The sequence below is a fragment of the Schistocerca cancellata genome, chromosome 2 (genome assembly GCF_023864275.1).
Source record: "Schistocerca cancellata isolate TAMUIC-IGC-003103 chromosome 2, iqSchCanc2.1, whole genome shotgun sequence".
NCBI classification, from domain to species: domain Eukaryota; kingdom Metazoa; phylum Arthropoda; class Insecta; order Orthoptera; family Acrididae; genus Schistocerca; species Schistocerca cancellata.
In genome coordinates this window covers 791,352,112-791,363,631 of record NC_064627.1, presented here as the reverse complement: position 1 = coordinate 791,363,631, position 11,520 = coordinate 791,352,112, and the positions used below count along the sequence as shown (strand labels likewise).

The following is an 11,520-nucleotide window of genomic DNA, read 5'->3' as shown; positions in this document are numbered from 1 at the left end:
TTATTATTGGGGGAATTCTTGAACAAATTAATTACAATTACCATACATTATTAGCTGAGCGCAACGCTGCTTCATTACCTTATTTAACAATATACCTCGTCCTGAATCGTGACCAGAGACCCATGTCGACGCCCGCCGACTCCTCATACACAACTACTGTTCCTGCCGGCTCGCTACACGCAACCATTGTACTGACTACTACTGTCGTCTCGCGCGCGCTACTGCTCTCTAACTGAACTCTCGCGCGGCCAAGCGCAGACTGTTGTTGTTGTTGTGGTCTTCAGTCCTGAGACTGGTTTGATGCAGCTCTCCATGCTACTCTATCCTGTGCAAGCTTCTTCATCTCCCAGTACCTACTAGCAACGATAAATAACTCTCTGGTCAGAGATTCTGTCATGCCTCACCATCGCTGGTTATGAATACATATGAAACGTACGCGTTTCACTATCCAACCGTACAGGATCAAAATATGAATAAAACACTCTGCCACCTGCATAGGCACATATAGCAAATCGATTAGTTCTTTTTTCATTTGATGTGATCTACGGTGGGCTTGATGCGTCGTTATAGAGGCACCGTTAGTTCATAGGCGGATACTGGGGACGCCGCAAAATACAAAGTTTTCACCATATTTTCGCCGTCACCAGTTAACGAAGACTATGCAGAGGAAATGGCTGAAACTTTTTCGATGTATTTGTAAGATCCAAATTTCGGACAGCGTTAAAAATTTTCTTTATATCTGTATCCGTTTCCGAAACAGAGAGGTTTTCTGCATGTAAAATCCGGTATAAGGTGAAACCTGAATAACAAATAACAGCACAAAATTGTTCATAATTCTTCGGTATGTTCTCTATGCATTTATGTACAAGTGCCATCTCTCCGTTTTCAAAACAACCTTTATCGGTTACTCTTTATCCGTTATCGAGAAACTCTCGAGAAGCTTGTTTTTTAGGTACCAAATCCGTGCCGCGGATAACGAAACATGCATAGAACGGTTTTTTTTACGATGTGTTCATAAGATCACGTTCTCGAACAACTTTAAAAACTTTCATCATCAAAGCTACCCTATTTGTACACGTAATATATGCACGAAAGTCCGGTCTGGGGGAAAACGAAGTTTATACAGAGTGACGTAACACGAAGAAATGTGCTGTGAAGCGGCTCCGTTATCATCTGGGAAAAGCATGCTGTAATAATAAACCACATGCGAAATTTTATGTGAGTAAAATCAGGAATGTGGTGTTTATTTTGTGTTACTTCAGTTTGATATAAGTAAAGTATCTAAATTCTACTGACCAATATATTTGTTTTGCCAACGGCCTTGCCGCAGTGGTAACTCCGGTTCCCTTCAGATCACCGAAGTTAAGCGCTGTCGGGCTGGGCTAGCACTTAGATGGGTGACCATTCTGTCTGCCGAGCGCTGTTGGCAAGCGGGCTGCACTCAGGCCTTGTGAGGCAAACTGAGTAGCTACTTGACTGAGAATTAGCGGCTCCGAACTGGTAAACTGACATACGGCTGGGAGAGCGGTGTGCTGATCGCAGGCCCCTCCATACCCGCAACCGCAGTGGGCTGAGGATGACACGGTAGCCGGTCGGTACCGTTGGGTCTTCCAAGGCCTGTTCGGATGGAGTTTAGTTTTAATACATTTGTTTTCAATATGAGTTACATGCCCTGCTACAGCAGGGTAAAGGAGGGAGCCAGTCGAAAAATGCTCCTGTCGAAGTACAGAAAATGCAAATTGGTTCCTGTTTATTTGAAAGACTGATTGAAAAGTGGGGTATTAACTGCTTCATTCTACCTTCTTCAGCATCTTTAAATATTTTTCCAAAAATTTTGGCATGCAAACATTCACGCTTTTTTATTCTGAGGGAGAAGGAGGCAGTTGCCGTAGCAAATGAAACAGAAAATAAGAAATACCTTATGATGGACATTGGATTTGATACAGGAATAGAGAATGGGACAACTGCAGTGTGAGACAAAGAGAGGACACTGTGGCACTGGAACATAGCTAAAGTGCAGTACTAGAAAATGAGTGAAACAGACTGCGCCCAGGGCTTTTGGGAGGGGAGGGGAAGGGAGTAAAGAGAAGGAGAAAGTGGAAATGGATGAGAGAGAATGATAATGAGACGCAAAGTATATGAAAATGACAATGCGGAAGAGAGACATAGTATGACAGTGAGAAGCAAGGAATGAGATATCAGCAGTAAGTGGGAACAAGAGGAAGAGAGTGACAGTGAGAGGAGGCTGAAGTAGTGGGACGGAATGAAGACGAATGTGGCTGTGGCACAGGAGACAATGGCAGAGAGATGCAAAGTGATATTAACAATGCGTTGGGCCGAACGAGTGAGTGTGAAAGGACAGCTGGGAGTGGATGGGTATGAATGACATATATCAGTGAACTAGATGGGGTGAGTGAATTACAGTTATGGAAGGTTGTGGGAGTCTGAGGTGTGTTCCATGTTAAGAAAAGCGCAATTATGTTCGGTTGTCAAAATGTTTGGGAAAATTTTTAAAGGTGCTGAGAATGTTCAAATCAGGTAACTCGTACCTCACTTTTCTGAGACAGTCTTATAAATAAATAGCAACATGTTGCCTTTTTTGTGCTCCGATAGGAGTATTTTTCTGCTAGTTGCAATCAGGATAGTTCAAATCAGACTATAAATTTCCTTTAAAGTTTTTATATTTAAAAATTTCACTTCATAATTCTTTGTTAACCATAAATAAAAGTGCTGCATTACATAATTGTCATTCAGTACGTCTTAATGAAGCAAAATGTATTGTATATCAAAATTAAATACACCGAGAAACAAGACCTTAAAGCACTACCTCAGGTGTACAGACACGATACGGTATAGATAGTTCATATTATTTTTTTAAAATTTTAAAACTACATTTTTTATTTCTTTACATTACATTTACAAGAAGAAGGATTTATAATCGTAGTCACAAACTTCTTATACAAATAACCTACAGTAGACCGCACCAGTACTACAGTGTAATTTCTATGTACAACGAAAGATACTGCTCGATGTCGAGTTGAATTTAATCAAACTGTACACACAGAAAAGGACATAACTTGGTCTACTTTGTTACCGACTGATGTGGGTGTGCTAACTGTAAAAATTGTTAGTTCGCCTAAACAGGTCATTCCAAAGGATTTAAATATGCTTAATCTCATGTTACAAAATTGTCGAAGTGTCTGTAGCAAGATCCCCTAGTTACTCGAAGTAAACAGTAGCAACGCCAATATTGCATTACGTACCGAAAGCTGGTTGAAACCAGACATAAACAGCAGTGAAATTTTGAACTCGTATTGGACGATGTTTATGAAGGATAGGACTAATGCTATGGGAGGTGGTGTATTCATTGCACTTAAAAGCTGTTTAAACGCAGTTGAGATCGATACTGGGTCGGACTGTGAAATAGTCTGGATAAAGCTGTCAGACAAGCATTGACCACTGCATTAGGATATTTTTATTGACCACCAGCGTCCGCAACATACGTCGCAGAACGTTTCAGGGAAAGTCTTGAGTACAAAAATAATTATCCAAATTATCCATTAGTTTCAGGTGGAGACTTTTATGTGGCGTCCATTGACTGGGAAAATTATACGTTTATCACAGGGGCAGAAGCAAAGACTCGTGTGAAGTTATCCTAGGAGCTCTCTCAAGATACAAACTTGAGCAATTGGTTAGAAAAACAACTCGAAATGGGAACATATTAGATATCATGGCGACAAAAAGACCTGATGTTTTTGAGGAAGCTAACCTGGAAGAAGGTATTAGCGACCATAATGTCGTTGTGGCTTCTACGTCAGTGGAAGTTGCAAAAAAAACGAAGAAACAGCGTGGAGTTTTCTTGTTTGGGAAAGCAAATAAAAGTGTCATTAATGAATATCTTCATAGTCAGCTCCAACCATTTACCGTAATTTCCCTAAATCGCTCCAGGCAAATGCCGGGATGGTTCCTTTCAAAGGGCACGGCCGACTTCCTTCCCCGTCCTTCCCTAATCCGATGAGACCGATGACCTCGCTGTCTGGTCTCCGTACCCGAAACAACCAACCATCCAAGCATTTACCGCGACACAAAGATACTGAGCATCTTTGGGTGGAATTTAAAGGTATTATCCACCACGTGCTAGAGAAATATATACATAGCAAAAATATAGGGGAGGGAAAGGATCCACCTTGGTTCAACAAACATATTAGGAAGTTGGTGAGAAAGCAGAGAATTTTGCACACTCGTTTTAAACGTAGTCACTGCCCCGCTGACAAATAGAAATTATGCGGAGAGAAAGCATCTGTCAAAAGGTCAATGAGAGATTCTTTTAACGAAATTGAAAGCAATATTTTATCTGCAGATCTAAAAATAACCCCAAATCATTTTGGCCGTACATAAAATCTATGAACGCTACAAACAATTCAATACCGTCTCTTGCTGACAAGACAGGTAATGTAACGGATGATGATAAACAGAAAGCCAAAATTCTAAACCTAGCTTTCAAAAACTCGTTTACGGTAGAGTACTGCAGCATCATTCCCCCTTTCAATTATCGAACAAACGCAAGGATGTCAGCCGACATAGTGTTTGGTGTATCTGGGATTGTAAAACAGTCCTTAGACGCCAGGAAGGCACCTGGCCCGTACGGTATCCCCGTAAGGTTTTAAGTTGACTATGTTACAAACATAGCACAATTCTTATTCATCATCTGTCAGAGATCATTGGAAGAGCGGAAAGTTCCACGGGACTGGAAGAATGCCCACGTCATAGCAATCTAAAAAATGAGTAGAAAATCGGATGCACATAGTTACCGGATAATTTCACTGACATCGATTTGTTGTAGAATCATGGAATATATTTAGCGTTCACACTTAATGTGGGAAGCTCATCTGCAGAAACCAGCACGGTTTTAGGAAACAGCGGTCATGCGAGACACAGCTGGCCCTCTTTGTGCATGATATACAACAGGCTCTATATACCGGCTCCCAGGTTAGTACCATATTCCTCGACTTTCGAAAGGCGTTCGACTCAGTTCCACAGTGTCGCTTCCTCCAAAAAGTGCGCTCTTACAATTTATCCGATGACATATGCCGTTGGAATTAAAGTTTTCTAACAGACAGAGAGCGGTATGTCGTCCTGAATGGGGAGACTTCAACAGAAACAAGCGTAACATCAGGTGTGCCGCAGGGCAGCGTAATAGATCCGCTGCTTTTTACGATTTACATAAACGATCTGAATGATGGTATTGACAGCAGCATTAGACTGTTTTCCGATGATGCTGTAGCCTACAGCAAAGTATCACACGAAAGTTGTGAACAAATCAATAAGGACTTGCTGAAAATAATTGAATGGTGTAATGCTTGGCAGTTATCTCTCAATATTAGTAAGTGTGACCTACTGCGTATAACAAAGCGAAAATACCCATTAATGTACGAGTACAAAATAAATGCCCAGTCTTTGGAATCGGTAACATCCGTCAAGTACCTGGGTGTGACTGTTCGAAATGATCTCAAATGGAACGATCAGATCACACAAGTAACGGGAAAGGCAAACACTAGATTGCGGTTTATTGGTAGAATCCTGAAGCGATGCAGTGCTTCAACAAAGGCAATTGCTTACAATACGTTAGCTCGTCCAGTCTGTTGGGACCATTACCAGTTGGGTCTGATTCCAGAGTTTGAGAAGGTCCAAAGAAGAGCGGCAAGATTCGTGACGTACATTTAAAGACAAGGGAGTAATAATGAATCAGATAACAGAATTAAAAGCTTAATATGCAGTATAAGTGCAGCAGCATAGATAGCATAAATAGAGTATGTTACGTATGGGAACGGAGACGTAAGCATTTATAGGTGGGAGCGTGACGGCTAAATTGAAAGATAGAATTTTTTTATGCTTCTTAAAATTTCCCAGTCACTCTCCAGCCCGTGTACAGATATTCTGTACAGGGTTAATGGCCGCCCTAAATGACAAGTCTGCCATACGATCGCTGGACCCGACTACTGAACTATGTACATCATCCATAACATTGATGTGCACAACACCAGTAATATCGATGCCACTCAGATTCTTTCTCCACTTCAAAAATGGTTCAAATGGCTCTGAGCACTATGAGACTTAACATCTGAGGTCATCAGTCCACTAGAACTTCGAACTACTTAAACCTAACTAACCTAAGGACAACACACACATCCATGCCCGAGGCAGGATTCGAACCTACGACCGTAGCGGTCACGCGGTTCCAGACTGAAGGGCCTAGAACCGCACGGCCACACCGGCCGACTTTCTCCACTTCACTGTAGTTGATGATGTCAGAGTATTTATTTATTATTCGAAACATACTGTCACCATTTTGTCCATTGGACATCCACTGCTCTCATTTCTCGTCTTATTTCGTCCGTGGTCACAAGGTGCACTCTGGTAGGTATGATACTGATGTTAAGTGAACCCGCACTACTTCATTCTCAAAATGTGTTCTTAGTAATATTTGTAAGCATATCAAAACTCTGATTTTTACGATAAAAATTTACTACAGAATTACAGTGCCGCTTTCAAAATTTGTACACAAAAAATCAGGAAACTGAATTACATTTTGTCTTTTGTACATCCTGTAGTGTACTGAATAATCCTTCCGCTGGATACATGTTCCCTAAACTACTGCTGAAAGAAGTTGCACCACCCAACTGAGTTAAAAAATTTTGTTTTGTAATAAAAAAAAATGGAACTGAGCGTTTGGCGTCGTTAGCCGGGAGGCGCCGTGCGGGGTAGGTCCGGCCGCCTTGGTGCAGCTCGTATTACCTTCGACGCCACATTGAGCGACCTGCGCGCCGGATGGGAATGAAATTATGATGAAGGCAACACAACACCCAGTCCCAGAGCGGAGAAAATCCCCGACCAAGCCGGGAATCGAACCCGGGCCCGTAGGACGGCAATCGGTCACACTGACCACTCAGCTATCGGGGCGGACTTTTTTGTGGTAGAAAACCGCTTTCTATATTATCATGATCGCGACAATGCGACTTCTACACATCTTCCATTTTGTGCGCATGCGTCAAAGAGCGAGTTAAACTCTAGCTCATGCTGCTGTTTTAACTTTATGGCAAAAGGAGTTTTCAGCACTCATCGAATCTGGGTACGCACCACAGACGTCATTCGAATGGTTGGCCGCTATCATGAGACTCAATAGACTGGAGAGCAGTGCCGTAAAGAACGCCACCTGCGTAATGTGGTGTGTTGTTTCTCTGATGAGCATGTAACATGACTACGCTTGTCGTTCTCGAGACAACTGACATGACTGTTTCGATCCAAATACACTCCTGGAAATGGAAAAAAGAACACATTGACACCGGTGTGTCAGACCCACCATACTTGCTCCGGACACTGCGAGAGGGCTGTACAAGCAATGATCACACGCACGGCACAGCGGACACACCAGGAACCGCGGTGTTGGCCGTCGAATGGCGCTAGCTGCGCAGAATTTGTGCACCGCCGCCGTCAGTGTCAGCCAGTTTGCCGTGGCATACGGAGCTCCATCGCAGTCTTTAACACTGGTAGCATGCCGCGACAGCGTGGACGTGAACCGTATGTGCAGTTGACGGACTTTGAGCGAGGGCGTATAGTGGGCATGCGGGAGGCCGGGTGGACGTACCGCCGAATTGCTCAACACGTGGGGCGTGAGGTCTCCACAGTACATCGATGTTGTCGCCAGTGGTCGGCGGAAGGTGCACGTGCCCGTCGACCTGGGACCGGACCTCAGCGACGCACGGATGCACGCCAAGACCGTAGGATCCTACGCAGTGCCGTAGGGGACCGCACCGCCACTTCCCAGCAAATTTGGGACACTGTTGCTCCTGGGGTATCGGCGAGGACCATTCGCAACCGTCTCCATGAAGCTGGGCTACGGTCCCGCACACCGTTAGGCCGTCTTCCGCTCACGCCCCAACATCGTGCAGCCCGCCTCCAGTGGTGTCGCGACAGGCGTGAATGGAGGAACGAATGGAGACGTGTCGTCTTCAGCGATGAGAGTCTCTTCTGCCTTGGTGCCAATTATGGTCGTATGCGTTTTTGGCGCCGTGCAGGTGAGCGCCACAATCAGGACTGCATACGACCGAGGCACACAGGGCCAACACCCGGCATCATGGTGTGGGGAGCGATTTCCTACACTGGCCGTACACCACTGGTTATCGTCGAGGGGACACTGAATAGTGCACGGTACATCCAAACCGTCATCGAACCCATCGTTCTACCATTCCTAGACCGGCAAGAGAACTTGCTGTTCCAACAGGACAATGCACGTCCGCATGTATCCCGTGCCACCCAACGTGCTCTAGAAGGTGTAAGTCAACTACCCTGGCCAGCAAGATCTCCGGATCTGTCCCCTATTGAGCATGTTTGGGACTGGATGAAGCGTCGTCTCACGCGGTCTGCACGTCCAGCACGAACGCTGGTCCAACTGAGGCGCCAGGTGGAAATGGCATGGCAAGCCGTTCCACAGGACTACATCCAGCATCTCTACGATCGTCTCCATGGGAGAATAGCAGCCTGCATTGCTGCGAAAGGCGGATATACACTGTACTAGTGCCGACATTGTGCATGCTCTGTTGCCTGTGTCTATGTGCCTGTGGTTCTGTCAGTGTGATCATGTGATGTATCTGACCCCAGGAATGTGTCAATAAAGTTTCCCCTTCCTGGGACAATGAATTCACGGTGTTCTTATTTCAATTTCCAGGAGTGTGGTACGAAAAGTTTGGACTTAGGCTCCTATTACGAACAGCACGAACTGAACATCACCACGCGGCATGAAGATCAAGGGATCACCTGGAGTAGAATATGTATCATTGACGTAGGATTTTTGCCGAAGAGTGTAGGACTTAACTGATGTCTGGTTATCATAGTAGATTAGTGTGCAGGCGCCCAAATACCGATAAATATTCCAGGTACTCATCGGTTTAGTAGGCAGGACCATCAGTCGTGTTTTGGGCTAGTATTATGCACGGATGTAGGAAGTATCACATCACTGCCTAAAGTAAGACTGTGCCATATCAGAGAAGGATCCTAAAAACTACTGTCCACCCGTGCAAAAAAATATTTCAGCGATGGGCTCATATTTCAAGACGATAACGCAGGAGCACACCACTTCTATCTCCTGAACACCTTCCTCTAGGAGGCAGGATCCTACATCTTAATCCAGAACTACATAACTACTCCGTAGAGCACCATATCGTGAATGGCAGAGAGTACCTTGCACTACTTCTAGTTATTTCCTGCCTCGTTTCAGTTGCAAATGGTGCGATGGGAAAACTACTGTGTAAATACATCCGCACAAGCACTAACTGAACTTGCCTTCGTGGTCGTTAGGCGAAATGTGCGATGGCGTGAGCAGAATCGAATTGCAGACAGCAGCAAGTGCCACTTCTCTAAATTTTGTCAATAGTATTTCGCGGTAAGAACTTCGTCTTCTCTCCAGTGATTCCCGTTTGATTTCACGAAGCATCTCTGCGATACACACGTATTGACCGAACCTACTGGTACGAATTCCAGTAGTCCGTCTCTGAAATGCTTCAATCCGTCCTGGTGGGGATCTGAAACACTCGATCAGTACTCAACAATGGTAGCACTAGTGTTGTATAGGTGGCGTCTTTTACAGATGTATTTTCCTAACTTTCTCTCAACAATCCGAAGTCCATCATACGGCTTCCTATGACTGTCCTTACTTGGTCATCCATTTCACGTCGCTTTGCATCGTTACACCACGCACTGACTAACATTTTTCTGCATTTAGAGCAAACTGTCATTTTGTATAGTGGCCTGCTCTGTCTGCTGATAGAAACCCGATGCAGTATCCTTGGAACCCGTTAGGACTTGCAGGGTGTGTCGCAGGCTTCAGCAGCAATGTCTTGTCCACATTGTGGACACCATGCCAACGGGGAATTTAGCTGTGTAGACGTTCATATTGATACCTATGCTCGCAGAACGTTTTTGTGTTTCGTTACCTTGATGCGGCTTCTATGACATCTTGGCAGGTGGCACCCCTGCCGCGCCCCGAGTGGGATTATAGGGATGCGCACAGCTCACAGTAGAGGTCTGTCATCCAGGCATTCACTGTCCGGGAAGAGGTGTCTCTGGATCGCGGCCTGAGCTTGCTGGCAGTGGAGGTCTACTAGGCGTGGGTGAACGGTGGATTTTTTTTTTTCTTCAAGGAGCATGGCCACGCTTACTTGATAGTTGCCGCTTTCTTCAGCTTGTGCAGTAATGACATGCTGTGACCAGTTGCCTTGCTGTGTAACCGTTGCCACATATGTCACCCTTAATTCTCCTAGCATTGGCACAAGAGTATGAAGAGCAGCATTTATTGTGTGCGGCAACGTGTCTACTACATTTCGTGAAATTCTCTATACTTTTGCTACTGAATTTTGTTTTATGTTCTTGCCGTATGATATGGCTTGTACTGCTGGCTGCTGTTTTGATCAAAGCCCTAAACATAGATCAACAACCCAGTAATAAGGATGTTTCCGAGTTATCTTGAAAGATTTTTAATGATTAAAATGTACGCACGTTGTGGTCTTTGTAATATCGATTTCCAAGTAGACAGAACTATTATCAGACCCAGCAGGTATTTCTGAGCGATTTTCTAATATTATAGAGTTCAAAGAGTTGTTTTAATGAGAGAAGGATTTCTCTGTACTATTATAGGAGGTGGTACTGAAACCTAATGCTTTGGAGTTTTGTATGCGAAAACTCTTCAAGCTTTTTAAATAAAATAAATTTTTATAGCAACATAAGCAGTCTGGCGACGAACACATCTCTTCCAACAAGAGACCAGTATGTTGAGACTATCACTGCAGAATGTTTCACTTCGTTGACGGAGCCGCAACCTCATCTCTTCTTGCACCGCTTCATCACTGTCAGTGTGAAGTCCTGTAAGGTGTTGTTTAATTTTTGGATCCAGATGAAAATCGGATGGGACCAGGTTGTGACTGTGAGGAGTATACTCGATGACGGTGATCCCAACGCGTCGGACTGTTGCAGATGTCGCAGCGCTCGTGTGTGGTCTGGCACTGACTTGCTGAAATGGAGGTTGCTGCATATGTGGACAAACTCTTCGAATTCGAAACCCGTTTACAGCACACTGTTTCTCACACACGACACATTTGCGTTACACAGTTCGAAGCCTTCCAGCAACAGAGGGTTGCGATTAAGTGCACACGAAAAATAAAGATATAGAATGTCAATATTTGTTTTATTTAACAAGCTTTAATAGTTCTGATATAAAAGCTTCGGACGCATTACTTTGCAGCATGCCCTGATAGGAACGGTAATTTCAGTTTTTGTGAACTTGTTTGGGTTGTTCCCGTGAGACTGATGCACTGTGTAGCGAATAAGTATTCCTCATCCATGTTTAGGTTTAATTTGGCCTCTGTGGTAAATATATATTTTAGAAGGATTATTTTTCTTATGCTCGGCACATTATCACTCCCAGAGTCTACCTTTTCAGCAGCTAATCTGGTTGCAGTGCACACCGTT

At 44.3% G+C, this 11,520-nt stretch overlaps 1 pseudogene; it reads left to right on the top strand.

Annotated features, from left to right (window-relative positions):
• The first annotated feature begins 1,311 nt into the window (after positions 1-1,311).
• LOC126163256 (5S ribosomal RNA) lies at positions 1,312-1,429 on the top strand (annotated as a pseudogene).
• The last annotated feature ends 10,091 nt before the right edge of the window (positions 1,430-11,520 follow it).